Below are 21,937 nucleotides of genomic sequence, written 5' to 3' on the forward strand. Positions count from 1 at the left end.
TTGCAAAGTAACTGCAGTGTTGGACCATGAATTCTAAATCATTAGAAGCAGACTCAAACACATCTTTATTCATCAAAATAGAAACAATTACAATCAACACACTTTTGTCAACAAGAAACAAGTTTGTTCATTCCTGTAGTGGAAAAATCCGTGCTTTGGGATGCTACAAGCTCTTGCAAAGCATTTTCTGCATCCTGCTCATTGTGGAAGCATTTTCCATGCAAAACATTGTCGAGATGCTTGGAGAAGTGGCAGTTGGTTGCCAAGAGGTCACGTGAATATGGTGCATGAGGCAAAACTTCATAGCCCAATGCATTCGACTTTGGAAGTGTTGGTTGTGCAACACGCAGTTGGGCGTTGTCATGGAGAAGAATTGGGTCCTTTCTGTTGACTGAGGCCGGCTGCAGGTGGTGCAGATTTTGGTGCATCTCATCTGTTTGCTGAGCATACATCTCCCATGGAATGGCTGCACTGGGATTCAGAAAGCGGTAGTTGGATCAGACCAGCAGCAGACCGACAAACAGTGACCATGACCTTTTTTTGGTGCAAATTTGCCTTTGGGAAGTGCTTTACAGGTTCTTCTCAGTCCAGCCGCTGAGCTGATCATTGCAGGTTGTCATATACAATCCACTTTTCATCGCACGTCACAACCCAATCGAGAAATGGGTCATTGTCGTTGGGTATAAGAAGAGAAGGTGACGCTTCAAAATGACAATTTTTTGGATTTTCAGTCAACTCATGAAGCGTCCACTCGCTGAGCTTTTTCCCCTTTCCAATTTGCTTCAAATGCTGAATGACCATAGAAAGGTCGATGTAAAGTTCTTCGGCAACTTTGCATGTAAGAGGATGAGCTTTGATTATTGCTCTTAATTGGTCGTTTTCAACTGCTGATGGCCGGCCGCTATAATCCTCATCTTCAAGGCTCTTGTCTCCTTTGCAAAACTTCTTCAGCCACCATGGCACTGTACGTTTGTTAGCAGTTCCTGGGCCTCCCTGAGAGGAGACCTTCTCACTCTCTAAAACTATCTGAAAGGAGATTGTAGCATGGAGCGTGGTGGTCTCTTCTCCTGAGTAGCAAGTGATAGAATGAGAGAAAATGGCCTTAAGTTGCACTGGGGAAGGTTCAGATGGGATATTAGGAAAAATTTCTTTATTCAAAGGCTTGCTCTTTATTCACTGCAGTAGGCTGCCCATGGAAGCGGTTGAAACACCATCCCTAGAAGTATTTAAAACACGTATAGATGAGGTTTTAGGGACATGGTTTAGGGCCAGAGTTAGGTTAATGGTTGGACTCAATCATCTTGAGGGTCTCTTCCCACCAAAATGATTCTATGATTCTGTAAGAGTCAGCTCTACAGCAATCCAACTAGAGCACCTAGTAGAGAAACCCCATGCACTTTTGAAAGCACATTTGGTTATGTATGCACTTTACATGGATGCACTATAGGATACTCTGACTGTTTTGCCCTCAGGACAACATCATGTCATGGAGGTCAGCCAAATGAGATGGCTGAAGGTTCTTCCAGGAAGGCCCCACTTATTTCTACTGCAAAGAGTGAGCTTAAGCTCCAGCTCAAGGAAAACTGCTTCAAATGGAAACATACAATTTAAAGGTTTCAAAGCATTTTTGGGCCCTGCAGCTCACATACAATGTGTAGGTACGACTGGAGGCTATTAACAGCTACATAAATAACTTAGGAGGTACAAAGATACCACAACAAGTCAGTCATATGGCCAGCTATCACTCTACACTTTCTGATGACTGTCATCCACACATTTGTCCTTCCTTAGCTTGTTGCTCTTCTTCATTTTGGTCCCAGTTTTGCAAAGAGTTCCAGGGCCTTATCATGAGGATGCTACTAAAGACTATAAGTGTTATTTTTGAAAAAGGTAGTTAACTATTTCTACTAACAATAATAATAACACTTGGCTCTTCATATAAATTTTCCATCTCACCTGCATCTCACAGCACTTTGAGAAAGTTGTGGTTTATAGTCCATTTCAGACCAGGAATTCAAAAGCAGAGAATTATCAAAGTGGAGTTGTCTCTGAGGAAACACAAAAGGAGCGAAAAATGTGCTCAAACTGTGTCTCCTGCTGTCAAGAACATTCACCTCCTGTGTCCTCATCCTTGCAAGTTCACACCCAGAGGAGGCTGCATATCGGAGTTATATAGGGACAGGGTAAAGGTAAGCAGGCTAACTGGAAGGAAGCAGTGAAGGGGAAAAAAGGGTCAGAAGCACCTTGGAGGAAGTACAGTTTGATAGAACAGAATGTGTAAAGCTGCCACTTTTGGGAGACCCAAGACCCAGAGGTAAAGATGGTTCATCCACATTTATATAGACTGACAACCGCCTTGGGAAGTAGACCACTGATGTGACAAACCTGCATTGCACTACAAAGTTAGTTCTAGTGCAGAATGTGTCATCTGTTGCACAATGAGTAACATTTCATCACAATCTAGGGGACAAAATACGGAGGGATCTAACTGAAGCTACTAGGAAATTTAGTAGACAACAGGTAATTCTCTACACTACAGACTGGGGTTTGCTTTTCCCACAACTGCTAAATGAGAAAAGGCTCTACTTAGCTCCCAGCTGGTGGAAGACAATTGAGATCCACTTGTCACTTGCCTATATTAAGAGGTGTGTTTCTTTCACTTATGTCCTCATTCTTCTACAGAGGTGAAGGAATGCAAGAAAAATTCTATGCTATGCAATTCACTAGAGCAGAATACAGAGCTTTACTTCCAAAATCTTTTAAGCAACACCTCTGCTTTGTATCCATCACTAGTAGAATCTATAATTTACCATATGGAGTTCACAGTAGACACTGCATGGGCTCAGTTCCAGCAATTACCTGAAAAACACTGTTTCAGCCACTAAATCAACTTAGAAACCCAAATCATCCCTAGCAGTGAGCCCCTGCACTCCTCTGTGCTTAGGCCTCATGGAAGCAGTGATTGCATCTGTCAGCCAAAAAGACCTGGTCTCTCTTAGATAGTTCTTCACCACCCCTAGAGTCAGATTCCACACTTCAAATTTATCCCTCTGAATTTAGGCAAGATTTTAAATATGGAACAGTGCCCCAGTTGTTGCTTATTTTGGACCAGAATTCCTGTGAACCATAAATGACAGGATTTGAGACAGAACTGTTATCTGTACCATCTGATTCCTAGTTTGACCACAGACTTCCATATTGCCCTTATCATATGCTTTGTGGGAACCCTTCTAGTACAATTTAATTTCTAGGCTACCATTTCCTTCACACCAAGGATAAAAAAGGAAAAAAGCTGAAAAATCTGGTAAGGACCCCAACCGTGCAATTTCCAGATAATCCTACTGTTTAGAGTAACAACAATGCCAAACCCATTTATTTTTAAGATCTTTAATTCTAACCACCCTTGAGCCTTGTAAAATCAATTGAACTCTAGAAAAAAAAAAAAAACAAAATACAGTAGATCAGTTCATCTTTTCTCTAGTAGATCTCTATTCTTTGCAAAGCTTCCACCTGTTTAGTAATGTGGGAAGGACTGCAATATCCTGTTATATCAATCCCAAGGAACACAAATCCCTGCTAAGAAACACAAGTCTCTTCTAAAAACCTCTGCAACAAACACAACCTTTAGAGAAACACCATGCAAGAGGTCTGAAGTGTTTAGTTACAACCTAGCCATGTAGAATATAGCACATAACATTGAACACAGTTGTTTTTTCACCAGACATTAATTCTATCACCTCATGTTAATTCTATCACCAGATATTTAACTCTATCTGGCCAGACTCCCCTATGTCTTATCCCTGTGCAATCATTTACACCTGTTTTAATTTAAAATAAAGGGTAGGCAAGGTGGCCATCCAGTACTGATGGGACGTATACCATCCTCTTTGAAATAGCACAATGTGCTCCCATGAAAGAATTTTTTTAATGTAAATTCTTAAATATTTGTAAACTACCACATAGAATCAGAGAATCACAGAATGGTTGGGGTTGGAAGGGAAGTTTGGAGATCATCTAGTCCAACCCACCTGCTAGAGCAGGGTCACCTAGAGCAGACTGAACAGGAACACATCCAGGCGGGTTTTGAACATCTCCTGAGAAGGAGACTCCAAAACTTCTCTGGGCAGCCTGTTCAGTAGACAAATTGTTTAAAATGCCATATACAGCCACATATAATATATGTTGCACATATAATGCCATAATGCCACATATAGCCAAAACTTACTTAGAGACAAATATTTTTGTCCTAGCAAACTGCAGATTTAATCCAGAAAAAGTCTAAACCACATTGCTAAAAATAATCTTTCCAGGGCAAACATAAACATTCCAATAAAATTCTGCTTACTATTACTATTGTTGGATCACTGTTGTCACCAAGAGCCATAGTCATGGACCAGGAAGTCACATCATCTTAACTATTCAAAAATTAATATTTACTATGTAATTGAGTTTATTTGTAAATTGTCAAAGGTAATTATCAAATGTTTCAGGGCAGAAAACTGAACACTTGATGTCACCAAAAGTGAGATAAATGTCAGGTGTCTGCCCATAATACAGCGAAATTCAGTGCCCTTCTTCTGCAGTTAACAGTACTATGAAGAAGAAAAAAAAAAAAACATATTTGCCATAAAATTTTGCTTTGTATCCCTTACCTTCACTTCCTGTCTTGTTTGCACACCTTTGTTGCCTTGTAGAAATACACAATACCTACATCTTCATATTTCTAATGAGAATACATCTGGGTTTTTCTGTCCTGCCATCACGTTTGAATTGTCTTTAGTTTGGTGAAGTTAAGATGCATGTGGGAAAAAAAATGAAAAGCCTCTACATTATTCAACAGTGTTTGACATTAGTACAGAACTGGGAAAAAACGTATCTTTGAAGTGCATGTGCTATCATACTGTGCCATTATATTACCAGGTGGTGATAAAACATTACACTATGTGAAATGATGCTACACCCCTGTCATAAAGAATGTTGGCTGCTTTTGAAGAATATCACTTGCTGTTCTGAGAAAGAAAAATTCTAAGTTATCGGGAAACTTACAGGATGGCTGCATCCAAGACTGAAGAAAATGACTTGAAAATAGTTTCAACTTCACTGCCCAGAGCATATATTAAATGCATTATCTGTATTGAGCTCTGCTGCAGCTCTAAATTTAGGGAAATGTGGTTTTCACTGAAACTAATGAAACTGGTAATCCCTATGGAGAGTGAAATTTCAGCATTTTCTTTATTCAGTGGCTTCTCATTTTCCAGTCAGACCACCTCAGGCTATGATTTATCAGAGTTCAGAAGCTAAGGTTTGAGGGTCTTCTAAAATATGTGGTTAAGAAACATTTTTGGAAAACTTGGTGCTGAAGGAAGAAGTGACAATGATACTATTGCACTACCATAAACTGAGAACAAGGGTAGTAGGTACCTAGCCACTGATATGGCGTTCTTTTGTCTGAGATCTAAAATAGAGTGTAATTAGCAGAAGCCTTTCAAAATATCATTGAGTTCGTTGTTGTTGTTGAGCTTTTTTTTTTTTCCGTACAAGAGGAAATGCCTGTACTCTTATTTCAGTGGGATACGAGGATGTAGTTCTGCGCACTGCCAGTTCATGTAGCAGTAAACATTTCTTCTGGGTTAACTGTGGCCATGTAACCATAGTTCTATTGAATTTGCTAGATGATAAAACTTGGAGATTATATTGGATTCGTGCTTTTGTGGTAACTGTATGTCACTACAGAAACACCTGCTTTCCCCTAATATTGAGCTGATACAGATAATCCATAACCAAATGGCATAAAGTCAGCAGGAACAAAGCTAGCCCATGAAAAATTTTTGGAGAAGTCTAGCTTAGACATGTGAGGGGGCTGTTTTGACCTGTGACCAGGGTGGCTTCCATCCAAGACTAAGACCTCTATGTTGGATTTACTCTATCATCATGTTATAGCTTGTACACAGATCAAAAGATTTTTAAAAAAAAAAAAAAAAAAAAAAAAGAGATGCTCAGTAAAAAGTTAAAAAAGTTATAAGGATGGGACTTAGCTCTAGTTTAAGACATCTAAACATAGTGTCCTACATGTGAGCTAGATGTCCTCACTCACACTGTAGTTAGTGGAGATATGATCAATACAGTCAGTAGAATCCAAAAGCAATTCAGTTCAAGAGTCTGTTCTGAATTTGGCAGCTCATAAGGCCATGTCACGGAGGCACCCTGTAGGTTAATTTAAGGGACAACAAGGTCCAAAAACAACTTTTATTAAACCGGTGAGAAACAGGGTTTTAGCACTCCAATAGTGACTTAAATAAAGGTTCGGATATCAGTCGAGGAAAATTATTTAAGAGGCGGCAACCAATACAACAGGTGGTCCACAGTGTGCATGCACGCGGCTTCACCCAAAACAATGCTGGAGCCGTCCCTGAGTCCCGGAGAAATACACACTTGCCTAAACACGGTGCAGGATTATTTTTAAAGAGATACACGCACTCGTAGTGAGTACGGGAAGTGTACACTCGCCATTCCGCGAGGGTAAATTTATAATACACCCGCAATCCTGCGAGAGTTAATTTACTTACACGTGCAAGTGTGCACGGAATCCTACACGTGCTTATGTGGAAGCACGGGAGGAAAATACACTCGCGACTGTGCGAGGGGTTCTTGGCGGCCACTCACGATTGTGCGAGGAAATAATTTATACACGTGCTTGTATTGGGCACGGAAAGTTACGTGTGCAAGTGTGCACAGAAGGAAAATACACTCGCGATTGTGCGAGGAAATAAAGTACGCGTGCAAATGTGCACAAAAAGTTACACGTGCATATGTGCACAGGAGGAAAATACACTCGCGATTGTGCGAGGATTAATTTTACACGCGCTCATATGGAGCGCAGAAAGTTATACGTGCATATGTGCACAAAAAGTATAAATATACTCGCAATCCTGCGAGAAGTTTTTCTTACACACATGGCGGCAAGGCAAGCGGAGTCTCCCTCCCGGGGAGGGGGGCTCTCAGCGGCAGCATCTTGCTCGTGCTCCGAGAGACCCACACAATGGGCGGAGTCTCGACGAGAATCCCATTTTTATCTGATCAGATCTGACTGTAGGCATTCTAGAAGCTTCTCTGCAGCCCCCACACTGGCTGTGGGTGCCCCTGAAGCCTCCAAACATCCCCCACGCTGGGCGCGGCTCAGTGTGCCTCGGCACTCCCTTCTCCTAATGTCCCAGGAGCCAGGGTGCTCTGGGCCAAACAAAAGAAGCTGTTAGCCTCAAGTAGCAGAGAAAGGGGGAGATGTGCCATACTGAAGAAGGGAGGGGGGTTTGCATTCTGCCACAGGCCAGCATGGTTATGAGCACTGTTTCTGTGGCCAATTTTGTACAAATGAGTGATGTGTCTGTCAGCCCACTTCATTACTTTCAACTCCAGAACCTGAGCGACCAAGGACTTGTGCATACCAGGATCAATCACATGCTTTTGTCATAGAATGAAATGCAGATCTCTGCATACCATAAGGGTCACTGTTTCCACAGTGCCATCACTATCTGTATCTGTACTTCATCTCTGTCTTTACCTCAAAGCTCTACTTAAAGGCAAACAAAACAAAAGTGTAACAGTTCAGACTTGGTTTAACACCACAGCTCAAATCATATAATTTCCTGTCAGCATTAAGTCCTCTTGGAGAAATATATAATGGCATAATCTACACAAAGCACCTAAAGTTGCCTAAATGCCTGAGGTACTGAGCTGTCTGCTGGAACATATACCGAACCTATGCATCCTCTAGGCAGCCTTTGCTGACTGAGACCTAAGAAATCCAGTATGGAATTTAAATCTCCGCCTACGCAGACTTCTCAAGATCTCTGTCCAATAATTACACTTTGGCATTACAGCATGGTTCGAGCATCCTCTCACGCATGACATTTAACTGAAAATGGTTCACCCCTCAGGGAAAGTTTGGATGAAGGTGCTAAAGATATCCCCTGCAGATCAGCTTAAAAGCTTTTTAGCTTGGTTAATAGATGAGAGTCTGATTGTATTAGTATCAGCTAATTGATTTGGGGAAGAAAAACCTATTGCCTTAGGTTTAACCTGTCTTACAGCTTCCTATACTTTGCTGGTAAAGCTGAATAGTCAGAGTCCAAGTCCTCCCAGATGCAGCTGAGACTGGAAATTGGATGTTTTCCAGCCCAGCAACTGGTATAGACACTATCTGGATTATGCATTCCCTTATTAAGAAGTGTCAAGGATTAGCCAGAACTAAAAACACTTGTGGGATTAGGGATTTATTTATATGGGGACAATCACGAAAGTGAATTAACTGAAGATGTTACTTTAAGGAGAAGCTGTAAAACTGTATTAAACCCTAATGTGGATATTCTCCTTTAGAATTACATTTGAATGATCTAACTTCACTGTAGAAGTAAATTAAATTAAATTAAGACCACTTCAATTCTGGATAAGAAGGTCCTTTGGGGTTTTAATGACGTTTAACTGATCTATTTCTAAGTCACATCTTCAGTTGACTCACATTAATTTTCATGAATTAAGTCACATCTTCAGTTGACTCACATTAATTTTCATGAATTGCTCCGTGTAGATAAGTCTCCAGTTCTGAAATGAGGAAATACCACAAAAAGAAAAGTGACTGCTAAATTAATGGCAACAAAACATTTCTAAAAACAGTTGCAACACAGCTTGTTCAGCTTCAAAGGCAACAGTAAGTAATCACAATGACTCTGGATCTGCACACTGAAGGACAAGATTTAGTAACGGGCTCTCGAATTACTCTTCTTGTGACAACACCCAAGTGAGGCTCTTTCTATACTTTTCAAATTGAAAACTACTTGCTCTATAATTGCTCTTTAGCTAGTCTTACACCAAGATTTTAGAGTTTAGGAAACTCCACTTTGGAAGGCATCTAGGCCAAGGTTAAGGTCTATAATTAAAGAGTTGTAAACGTGTCATGAAAGCAGTTTTCTTTTCTCCTTTTTTCATTCCAAGTTCAACTGCTGGAGGCAAAAAGAATGAAATAAAACTCAAAGCTCTTCTTTTTTTTCCATTTCTGTGATCTATGTAATCTATGTTTGACAACTTCTACCTAATCTAGATCTTGTACAGTATTAGAAAGCCAGTGGGAGAAATGGTATTATTGACCTTTATGCCCTCTGGATGTTCAATATTCCATTTCCAGAGGGGAAGGAACTACATGGCTCTATAATATTATTGATATTTGGGTCAAATTATGCACCAGTTTGCTTGTTGTAAATTCAGCTAATTTACCATTGTCATCCTTCTACTGTGCATCTAGAGTTCCTTCTGTACTTGTACTGTCCATAGAACAAACGCTATTACAGATACTTATATTTGGGGTGTGCATTACACTTAATTCCTTTGTAGAAGGCTGACTTTTCCTTAAGACATGCAAAAATAACCATTCAAAATTTAATACCAGGCATTATAAATAGGTTTTCCTTACAAAGTCATAGTTCCTTGAGTCCCTCTTATGATGTGCAATAATGAGCATCATATCACTGTAGGTGGGTTGTAACTTTTGCTGTTCAGAGAATATCTCTACACTTGGAGGTGAAAAAAAGGCTGGAACCAGGCTAAAAGATGCTGAACCATTGGTTCAAATCCTTTTGTCTTCATCACTGTCAGTAGATAAGGCTAAAAGCATCCACAGTATGTCTCATAAGAGGTAAACTCAAAGATTATCCTTGTGCACAGGATAACCTGTGAAGCTCTGACCTCCGTTGCTAATAGCAAACACATATTCAGATTAACATGTTGAGCTTGAAATACCCTACTTTGGAACACACGCACCTACAAGGATGTCATGTCTAATTTAGGCCCTTTGGGAGGCCTACTATTTTCACACCATATTTTACTGATGTCTTAGTATAGTTGCAGAAATAAAGTATTATCATCTTGATTCAGTAGCAACCACATTTCAAAAAAAATCAAGACTGATATGGTGTTTTCTACCCACTTGAAAAAATATAATAAAAAAAGATAATTTGTACCAAAAAACAAAGCCACTTCATTATTGTTATTAATTATGGTCTGAAACAACATTCGTGTGACCAGAGCTGTTCAAGGAGCAGAAAAACTAAAAAGTTGTAATGGATTTAATGTGGTAAACATAATGTAATAAAGCTTAGCTTAGCACCTTTACCTTTTCCATATGGAATTAAGACTTCAGCATTTTGTTTAATAATTCCCGATGTTTTACCCATTACATCATCATTTTCAATAGAAAGGAAACACAACTCACCTGTTTCAGAGCACTGAACAGATGAACAAAAGTGTGGGGGGAGTTGCATTTATGAACAAGATAGAAAATGCAATCTGTCTCTGAAGTTTTTGGAAAACACAAGGGGCTAAAACCAGAGAGGTTAAGGGGAGGAGAGTGTGCCAGCTTTAAGACTGAAGAGGAAGCCAATTTACCCTGGACTTGCCCAGTGTTTGTGAAATGCTGACATCCAAGCAGACCTTTAAATGAAAAAAAACCTGCTTCTCAACTATTCTGGGGTGACAGGGATTGCAGAACTCCAGAGAGCATGGTTCTGTGATTGTGGTATACTGTTGCCCATCAGAATATCCTGATTTATTATTTTTTTTCCACCTGGAAAGATAAAATCAAGTGTTCCTTTTTTGGGCCCTGAACTAATAATGGCTTAAGCACATATCCAAACGCTTCTGATTCCTAAAATACCATATGTTTTTCAGGACTATGATTGTTTTTTTGTTGTATGTTTATGCAGACTCTTCCATGACAAACATAACAAATAAAATAGCAATAGACTGCCTGGTTCAGCAGAAAAAACCCTCCTCCCTTCTTTCTGCTGACTTAACGAGCTGAATCAGCTCATGAGTAGTTGAACAAGTAACAGTGCCTGTAAAAAGGAGTTTGGATCATGGGGCAGAAGTCAGGGAAAGCAGAAGAGAAAGCAGGAGAGAACAGAACCTGGAATCCTCCTTTCAGCTGTGCCAAACTGTTAAATGGGCTCAGAGATCTCACCTCTTTGCCCGTTTACAGACCCAAGTATGATGTCTGAAAATAGGCAAGCCCCTCTGCCTTCTCCTCTTCCCTTGCTTCCCAGGGGCACAGTCCTGCTGAATGTGTAAAAAGACCTTTTAAATCTCACAAGATTCAGCTAAAACTTTTTAAACTGATGTTCGAGTATTTGTAGTAGCTCCAGTACATTGAACACAGTCTTACAGACCAAGTCCTATGTACTTAATAATAACCCTTGGCTTTCTTGTACTAGTCAAGCGCATTAAGTCTCCAGACAAGACATTTTTATAAGGCTTTTCAAAAAACAAATATTTTGCTGTAAAAAGGAAAACATTTTCTTTTCAGTTTCCATCCTCTCAACAAACAGCTTATGCAGCTGAACTTGGGTCATTTCCAAGTACCTTCTTCTGACTACACATCACACCCAACCTTTAAAAGAAAAAAGTTCTCCTCTATGAAATCCAACATTAAAAGCTTCCAATAAAAAATGTTTTACAACTTTAACCATGAAACAGCTATTGGAATACTATATTCTCAAAATGCACTGAAAAATATTTGGGGGGAGAGGCACAGAAATTTGTCTGGATTTTTCTGTAAATAGTTATCAACACGCACTGGCAAACTTTGCTAGAATGAACTAAAATGCAGTAAAGAAAAATGTTGCCCTTTTCTATCTATATTTAAATCAGACCTTTGTTCAAAAGCCCATTTCAGTTCAGAAATTTTTTTGCTTAAGCCAACATTGAAAGAAATGAACTATTTAAAAAAAAAAATCCCCCAAATGAAAAAGATTATTATCCAATTTATTTTCTACTTAGTTTTGATTAAAACTCAGTGATAAAAACCTTCATATGCTATCCTATGTGATAAATTGATCTATAAGCAGCATTTGCAGAAATCCTAAAAATATAAGCATCTTTCAATGCATATAAAACATCACACACCAAACTCATCAGCTTTCCACTGTGAAATAATATAAGTACAGGTACCACAATGTCCCACAGTCTTTCACGCTGCCTTCTTCTCTTTTCCTGCATTAGAAATACTCTCATGACAGGCTCTTTTACAAAATTTATCATAAAAAGATAAAATTGATGGTATTTTCATTCTGAATATTGCATCTTCACACCCACAAATACACCAATAGATTTTTACTGTGGTTTTATTTAATCAGTAATGTATAGCCATTTGCTAAATCTTGCCATTGACTGGAGAAAGCAAAACACATACGAGGGAGGGGGCAGAGGCAAAAATGTAAGTGTAGGAGGGAAGGAAAGCAGAACCAAATGTGAACTCCTGCATAAAAACGATTGTGGTAGAAAGTGTGGTGTAACATATGATGGAAACACTCCTTTTAATTTTAACATTCTTTTGGACTGGTAAATTCATCACACTTACACCACTAAGATTGTTCAGCCATTTGCAAGCAAGCATAGGAACGTAAGAGTAGAAAAATGGTAGGAAGGGACTACAATTAGAGACAATGCATGGATAAATCAGCAGATAACAAGCAGGAATATAGAGATGATTGATGGATGAAAAGTGAGAAGGAAGGAAAAGCAGAGTAGTTAGAGACTCTCTAGAGACTGAGGTTGGCCTGCTCAGCTCTGCAGCAGTGGGACTGTGGCCACACGATGGGTGGAGCATATGCTGGTTATGGTATGAAACAGCTGGAGATTGAAGAACTGAATGTACGTACGAGGAAATGTCATCTTACACAAATGCAGACACCCTGTCCATTATCCTCCTCAGTTCCTATTTTCAGAGTAATACTTGATTCCTGTGTTGAAGGTAACAGAAGAGGCAGGTGTGCCAGGAACCTTTGGAAATTAGAGTTGGACAACAAAGAATTCAAAGGCCAACTATTATGGATACTTTTCAAAGGCTAGCTGTTAAAGATCTTCTGTCTCAGCTTATCTCTAAAACAGAGATACAATATCTAGCTACCCTTCAGAAGACACTGAGTTGTTGGCAGCAAAGCTGTTTTCAATACATGGAGTAATATAAAAGCGTTAATATTATTACTGTTACTACTACTAAGAAAAAACAATAAAATATAGTATAGAACAAAGGGCAGCACACTGTAATATTGTTACATCCCACTTGAAAAAAAAATACTTTTTCTGTCAATGGTAATAAAAATATACTATAAAAATGAAAACTTGTAAAAATAAATCTCAGATAAATAATCTAAGGAGGGTGTGAGTGATATAAGAAATTGGCATTGGTTTGCTTGATTGCTTTTATGTTAAATTATTTGAGGATTGGGCTGAATACTCTAGACTACAGGTGTCAAACACCTGGCCCGCGGGCCATATCTGGCCCCCCGACTTGTTGTATCCGGCCCAGCATTTTGTTTCAATCCAGCGGCAGTGTTGAGCTCCTTGTCCCCAAGCTCCTGACACCCCTGCATTACAGGATTATCATTGCAATAAAGTTATGGTTAGAGGAAACACCTTCTGGGATTTCTCTGTGCACAGATCAAATGTGCCTTGCAGAAGAGAGCACAGCATAGTTTTTAAAATAACTTTGTTCTCTTTGTTTGTTTTTCTCTGAGGTATATATAATTTTACCAGCTGTATATTGCATTATTACGTGATGTCAGCACTTCCCTCTTCTGCTTGTGCTAACAGGAATATTTCAAGTTGCTCAAGCTAAGTGTGGAGGAGTAGTACGCTGTAATTTCTATGGTATTTCTGATTAGAAGATGTGTTCACGTGTACCAGTTTGGAGGATGAGGAGGCTCAGAGAAGAGAGAAGTATTGAAAAAGCTAAAGGCTGCATAAGAGTACCTGAATGATTTATCCCATTTTAGTTAATGTGTAATTGCAGTTATTGAGTGGAAACTATTGAGTTTCTACTAGCGTTATTGAAAATGGTGAAACTACTAGTATTGAGTTGCCATGGAGTGGAAAGAAGCCACACACCTTTTCTGATTCTATTCTGAGAGCCTTTTACTTTCCTGTTGCTCTCAAAACCAGTTTCACATCTAGTAGATCATTACAAATAATTGCTTTTGCAAATATTTTACAAATATTTGCTGTATAAATAGTCCTAAAGTTACATTCAGCCCTTTGAAGGCAACCACGAGGCTGATGTGTTACCCAGTGAAAAATTAGTTTGATACCCCTGCTCTCGACTGTTGTGAGGTTCTTTGTTACAGTTGATTTGTCTAAATCCATCGTTCTTTCAGAATTTGGTCATTTATGCATCTGCTGGGGAGAGAAATCAAATATTATAAACTCTCAAGACAGTAATGTAACTCCTGTATTGTAATTTTTTTCAGTTTGAAGCCACCACAAACCACTTAGGTGTCGCAAATCTCTCTATTGCCTCCACAGCAGTCTGACCTTCCTTTACCCTACGCAAATTCAATTGCCTGGTTTCCCACTAGGCAGCGTAGCTTAGGTGGACATACCCAAGCTGACTTAACTACCCTGTTCGGTGACTGACAGAAGTACATCACAAAGCAGGATGAGTCTCAGCAAAGACTGTTAAAGACTAAATACATCAAACAGCCTAAATGGAGCTCTAGGCTCCTGTCTGGCTATGCTAGGCTTAGTATCCAAGCTACCTGTTTTAAAGCCAGCTCAGGTGTATCATGAGGAGCTAGAGCTGCAATGCTAGTATAGGTTGCAGTGTAGATGTATGATATGAGAGATGACCATGGATATTCATCAACTTTAAAAATTAAAAAATGTTCACTATGAGAGCAGAAAAGAGACAAAGACAAATTTTTTAAGGAAATAAGATCTGCTTTCTGGAAATTGCCATTTGGGCACAAGGCCTGATTAATGACAATTTAGTAATGTTTTTAGTGTGTAATCACATTTGCTCAGAGTGATTTTGGCTCCAACCAGTGCTGGTTATCCAGTAAATTCCTAACTAGTGAAATACATGAAATTCCTCAGTCACCTGAAGCATTGGTGGGAAGATTTCTCACAGGGAAACAGATCCTAGTCCAAGAGGTTCTTCTCAGGAATGGCACACAAATTTTGAAGATTTCTATTTTTAGCTTCCTGGGCAAAAATCTTGCTCATTTGTTTATTTTGCTCCACAACTTCAAGAATCAAAAGAGGTAAAAGCCTTCTCAAAGGAGTGATTCATTTATACTTCATCTTTTTACTTTCTTTAAGCAAAATATCCTCACAGACATCCTATGTACAAAACCGAAGCCCTTAGAAAAGAATGTAGACAAATGCCCAATCCAATTTATTTCAAAAGTCATTAAGTAGTTATAACACTGTAGCATGGGTATAAGTCACATCAATATTTTTGGGAAGGGAGGAAAGCAAGTCTGTTTCTGAAGGCCTTTATCATTATAGAGGGAAGACATCAGGAACTTGCTGTGTGTAATTAAAAGATGAAGGTCACAGGAGTTTCACATCCCTTTTTTCAGTCATGAACTGACCTACAGGTACCTAGGCAATCATGTTATTTTATTAAGATACAATTCGTTGAGGAACTTAAGCATGCCAAATCATAACCATTAATGATTTTACTACCAAGACTAGAAATATCGGAAAATCTTTATCTATTGGGATTCTAGCTATTCAGAAAATGAATAAAGGTTTTATTTTAAAACTTTAAATATTAAAACTATACATACAATTTTTAAATTAGAGAGAATACTATCTTTAGTTCAATAAGAACTGCTTTAGCAAGCTGTATTTTTAGGCTTATTTACTTAAACTGACCTGTTTCCAGTTTTGGCATTTCTATTAATCATCCTCTGATTGTACACTCTTACACAGCAAGTCATTGTTATCACCTAAACTATCCGAAAGAGGTGACAAATCATTGTATTTATGGGCAAATAGATGTGCTACAACGTTTTAAAACACTAGAAATTTTTTCTGTTGCATCTTCTAGCAGGAATAGTAACAGCTTCGTTAAAGGGTGAAACAAAATGAAAATGAACGTTAGCTTCTTCTGTCTCTATAGTATCCTTCTTTACTTGATCTTAATCTTTTAGAGAGATTAAAAGAATAAGATCTGTGCAATTTGTTTCAACAATAACATTGTTAGTTCAGAAGGAATACCTATGACGATCTGCAGTGCTTGGCAGCAAGAATTATCAAGGACAGCGGCAGAGATGTGTAGATATGAATTTAAGATAAAGAGATACAATTTACAAATCTCATGTTTACCTACTCTTTTGTTTACCTGCCATCGCAATTAGCAGTACATTAAATGGCTGTGATAAGAAGTCATGGTAACAGGAGAAGCTTTTTTTTTTTAGTCAGGATGTATTTGAAAGAATTTGTTCAAGAGTACATACTCTCATTCTTTGGGGGCACAGGGCCTTGCTGCAACAAAATAGATATGAAAACATAATTGCAAAGCCTTAACATTTGCTAAGGCACTTGGATATATATAGCATTGGACTGGAAAAATACTTAGAATTATTTTTTCCCCCTAGCCCAGAAAAGATCAGATAACAAATTGCTGTCCTTTAAAATTTATCTATATCCATCTACCTATCTATATCTGTATGCTAAATATACATAAAAATACAATGAAATAGTTTTGAATAATTTTTTCAATGACTTCCCTTAGAAAGCGGTCGGAATCCTGTTATTTGCAGAGATATTTAAAACTAAATTGCACTGGAAAGGTTTTTGGTAGAGAACCATCTTGCAGGGCAAGGAAATGGACTACATAACCTAATACGTCTGTCCTCTCTAGATTTTGTGATTCATATAGAATATGAAAATGACTAAGGATTTAAAAAAAAAAAAAAAAGTATTTCCTGACAACCACAGCATCTTGTGAAAACTCTGTCTTTCATTATTCTGGGAGATAACAAGGTTGAAAAGTCTGACAAGTCCACTAATGGTTCTAAAATTGCTACAAAATAAAATCAATTGTTTAGACTTAAGCATCATTTCATAAGTACTGTATCACACTTACGCATCTAAAATATTATGCTTTCTGACATGTTTACACGTGATTGTGGTCCAGCACAGCTTGCTGTATGCCCAGAGCAAAGTGAAACAGCAAGTCATACAGGTAAACAAAGGGTATGTAACAAGAATTTAAGCCTGATTTGAGCTGTAAATCTATTAGTCAAGTTAGAGCAATAAATGATTGATCACATCAGTGAGAATTTCTGAAATGACACAGTGGCCTAGAGTCTTCCCAGCCTAATTTGGGATACTTACCGAAGTTAACATTGTCACCTTGAGCTCCACCTACAGCCACCTATGAGAAATCTCCTCTACCATGCAATTCAGGCCACCTACAATCCAAAAGAAAAATATGAGACTGAACAGGGAATCTCAGTTGTTGATCCCTGCCCCAACAGGGAGTACAGTCTGAGCCACCCCTGGGAGCTCAATCACATCTCTTTCCTTGGAAACGTTAGCAGATAATGCTCCACACAACGCCAGCCACTCACCTATTACAGCAGAGAGCTGCAGCTGATCCCATAGTGATACATAGCCCCAGCTGTTCCCTCCACAGGGAACACAAGTCATATGCTGGAACCATACAGAGTTTCTTATAGGATAGAAAGAGTAGTAACTGGGCTGCGCACTGGCCATGCCTATCAGCTACTCTTTATTACACCTGGGTGAGCCTTGAGTAACTTTGGGTTCCTCACACGCTCACATCCCTCAGGATACACCCCATGCACCTTCTTGAGAGCATATACACCCCCGTCACCAAAAAAAAAAACCTGAGATCCACTCTGTGGGCTGATTCTTCCAAAACAAATTATTAATAACTCTTACTGACAACAGTGGCTTAATCCTGTTTGCAGAGTTATAAAAAGAGTTTCTTGAGCACAGTGACTAGCATTGTACTGGATTGGAGTAGGAGGGCAGGTGATGTCTTGCACTTTCTCTGTGCTTATATAACAGTACGGAAGAGTGCACAGATCCAGCCCTCAGGCTGTTGAAGAAAAAAGCATCTTATTACTGTCCAGCATTTTATAAATTCTTAATAAAATAGTAACATCAATATATAGCACGATACACTTCCCAAATGCAACTTTGGGGGAGAGAGGGCAAAGATATTTATGGCATGCTTCTTGCATTCGGGTTGCTGAACAGTGGAATTATATCAAAGCTGTATTCACAGGAAATACATACTAAGAAGTACATATAGAAAGCAAAAATATTTCCAGCAAACCTGGGAACAATATTCATATATTTAGATATATGTTTCTTTGTGCGCATTAAATTCCCTAGAGACTCTATTCAGCACAAGACTTTAGTATAAGATTAGCTCTATGCACTTTAATGGGGCTATTCACATGCTTACAGAGAAACACTAACTTAAGTACTCAACTTAATGCTCAGACATTTCAACAATGTTAAAATTACAGTCTTCAAATGAAACATGCCAAAATAGATTTTATAAAAATGGATCTTATAAAAAGATTCTGAGCTTGCAAGCAATTTTTCTCCCATCATCCAGAATCTGCAGGGATGCCCTCACCTAATCCTCATATCTATCTCTTTTGTTATATCCAGACGTATAACCAAACTACAAATGCCCAAGGCAACCTGATCTCTAGGGAGCAAAGCCATTTTTTTAATCACAACTCTTCTGTTAATTTTCATAGAAAAAAAAAAAAAAAAAAAGAAAGAAGCAGTATACCTAAAAACTGTTGGAACAATATACCCAGAAAACTGACATGAAAGATGTTTTCTTGATTCAATACCTAAACCAAAGCACTTCTGCAAGAAGTTATCACTCTGATCCTGATTAATAGTCAGCAGCAGCGGCATCTTCCTGGCTTCTAAGAAGGGCATGACATAAAAGACACAAGTCTAAGACATATGTCACTTTAAGTGTGCTCTGGCAGCACTTCACCTCAACTAGATGGAAACCTTCAAAGAAAAATCTACAGGTTTTTCTCCTCTCAGAGTCCCCATTCTTCTGTCATGGATACAGCCCTGTCAGAATCCAAGCAACTCCATCTTCAAAGGAATTTGAAAACTCACAGCAAGAAATGCTTAACTTTATTACTGTAGGCAAGTTGCTTAGATTAACCAGGTAGCTAAGCACGAGGAATGTTCCTACTGATTAGGATTTCATATGTGCTCCTTAAGGCACAGGCATTTTTCTTTTCCCCCCACCACAGTCATGGGATAAAAGTTTTGAATTTAAAATATTTCTTACATTTATCTACAACTGAAGTAAAGTCTTCCACAACTATCACAATAGTTTTCTTCCTTTCTCTTTCAGGTGTCACAGCTGGTACCCTTGCAACACAGCTGAAGTGCAAGAAATTTAGGACTATTTATTACTGATGGTTTAAGAATAGAAGATCATTTCCCATCACACAAAGACATCTGTCAATCTGCAGTACTCTTCTTTAGAGCCCTTTATTGGTCTTAGAGACAGACATTCAAAAGAAAGTCCAAAAAGCAAAATAAACTATCACATCCTCACAGTTCTTTATGTGTAAACTCTATTCATCAGCAGATAGGACTGGGGCAGCTCCTTGCTCATGGTAGGAGACCCAGCACTAGACCAAGAGCATAAACATTGCGACAAAATAGCTGTTTTCAGTCCTTTTCAATTTTTATACTCCAAAAAGTTTTCCATTGAAGAGGTATTTCTCCATAGTCAACCTCAGGTCATCAGTATTGGGCTTCCTTTTGCACACTCCTTATAGGTAGCCATGATAGGGACCCACTGGCCACATTTTGAAATCTGTAAGCAGCATTGCTACCAAAAGAACTGGCCCCTGTGACTCTGTTCCTCCAGTGGGCAATAGCTCTGCTACATGTAAGTTAGTCTAAGAAACTGTATTTTTCCAAAAATTCAGAATTGACTAGATACACAGGTAGAAACACACAGTGTTTGTTTGCTCATGACATATATACACCGATGAGCTTGTTTTGAATATTAACATCTCAACTCTGCTACTGGTGTATTATTTATAACTCCAGAGCATTTCTCAAGCCTTGTTGATGCCTGAAAATAAGGACTACGTAAGCACAGGAAAGCAGGTGATGCCAGTAACTATGTACTAAGAGACTCTGAAGAACCGTAATACCATTCTGGCCAATTTAAATATTCATTCTTTCCTTGTTAACACAAAGCCTCTCCACATTTAGTTTCTCAATTAAATAAGAGGTGAAGTGGTTTACAGACCAGTGCTTTAGTGAGATGGAATCTAATTACAGTTAATATCCTAATATACAAAAGCGTGGCTTGCCAATAGTTAATAAAAAGCAGTGGTTAAGAATGATGAGAGTACTGCTTTCAAAATGAACTTAACATAAAGAATGTCTAATTACCAAATTAAAAACCTGCATTGAGAGGTATTCATTTCTGAAACAAGAATAGGTGGAACACATTATGACTGTATCTTTCATCCTGGCAGAAATGAAAGCTTACCATAGACATTTCTTACAGACCTACCTTGCACTAGTGCTTAGGAAACTGAATGCTTTTGCTTCCTTATCAAGAAACTAGGTGAGATGATGTTGGCTCTGTGAATAAAAGGGTAATAATACCATATGGAGGCAGAGGAACTAAAATATTTATATTTCATTTTTTAATCCTACTGGGGATCTGTGGCTTTTCAGGTGGTTCTAATATGTGACAGACAGAGAAAGCTCTTCGCCATCATAAATTAATATGATTTGGGATTGCACACCTAAAAGTACTCAGGGTTTGACCTTGCATTTCTGAATTTTTAGGAGTCTCTATAGTACTCCAAAACATAATTGTATTACGCTGACAGACAATGCTTATGATACTCTGGAGGATCTGGCTGATCTTCAGAGGCATAGCTCTATCTCAACTAAAATAGAGAATTAAGTAGAAGATAGTCAATCTTTGTACTTAATATTCACAGTTCTCCTAGTTCCTGGCTGTGACAACTAGTGGTGACTGTATTAATAGAAAATTTCTCCTATCACATTACAAGAAACCACATAAAACTCTTACCTGACAGTTCAGGTTAGGACAACGCACACTAAGCTACAGGCCACAGTAGGGTGGAAGAACTGCAATGAAATGACACTACACTTTTCCCAAGCCAGACAAAATGACTCTAATACTGTTAAAAGAGCATTTGAACACGGTCTTCTCCTCATTGTTACCTAATACAATCAGTTCATGAAGAAAACAAGAAAGTCATAGACTAATACAAGTCACTTTTCTCTCCAGAAGAAGAATAATTGTTGCAGATATAGATATTACCATGCCTAATAATTCAAATGCCACTAATTAAGAGCCCAATAAATATTGCCTAGGATTTCCACATGAATCTTACCATCTGCCTTCAATAAACCCCATGTAGTGTGTATCTGCTTCAAGTGGAAGTCACATGAAGGAGGTGGAAGTCACATGAAGGAGATGAAAGTACAATGGATTAGCAAATTGAAGTACTTTGTATGTCAAGATAATGGAGGCATTTTCTCTAAAAAAAAAAGATGCCCATAATCTTAGAAATTCCTAGATTTATTCTTGATATTGATAAATAAGATCCTCTCAAAATAAAAAGTTGTGTGACTCCATAAACATGTACAGATTCAAAGCATAATATTGAATGTGTGATGTTGTATAAACAAGCATAGTATGTAATAAAAAGACCTTTGAGTAAAGTAAAAATTCTTAGTAACTGCCAAAGAGATACTGTGGTGCAGATAGCTTGGTCACATTCCCTGTCCAGCTTGTCTGTGTGAACTTGGAAACCTGTGCTGGGTGTATGTAGCAAGATTTTGGTAGTGGGGAGACTGCAGTGGCAGCCTCTGTGGGAGGAGATATGGGGCTGCCCTATGCTGGACACGAAGGATTCCAGATGGCTCTGCAACGGACCCACCTCAAGTCAAAGCAGAGCCCACTAACCAAGTTAGTGGTGCTTTTATGAACATATCTAGGAAAAAGAAGAAAAAACAGTCAGAGAGAGGAGAAGGGAACAAAAAGAGACACTAACTTTACATTTGAAAAACTACAACTACACTC

General features: G+C 38.6%; 1 long non-coding RNA gene across 1 annotated transcript; it reads right to left on the reverse strand.

The window, feature by feature from the left end:
* Positions 1–1,047: 1,047 nt before the first annotated feature.
* Positions 1,048–17,257, reverse strand: LOC106145969 (uncharacterized). The gene is made up of 3 exons (XR_010470129.1): positions 17,170–17,257; positions 1,957–2,048; positions 1,048–1,216 (listed from the first exon to the last, which is right to left on the reverse strand). It is a non-coding gene; the product is annotated as an uncharacterized LOC106145969 (long non-coding RNA).
* Positions 17,258–21,937: the final 4,680 nt, after the last annotated feature.

The sequence above is a fragment of the Columba livia genome, chromosome 2 (genome assembly GCF_036013475.1).
Source record: "Columba livia isolate bColLiv1 breed racing homer chromosome 2, bColLiv1.pat.W.v2, whole genome shotgun sequence".
In the NCBI taxonomy this organism is placed as follows: domain Eukaryota; kingdom Metazoa; phylum Chordata; class Aves; order Columbiformes; family Columbidae; genus Columba; species Columba livia.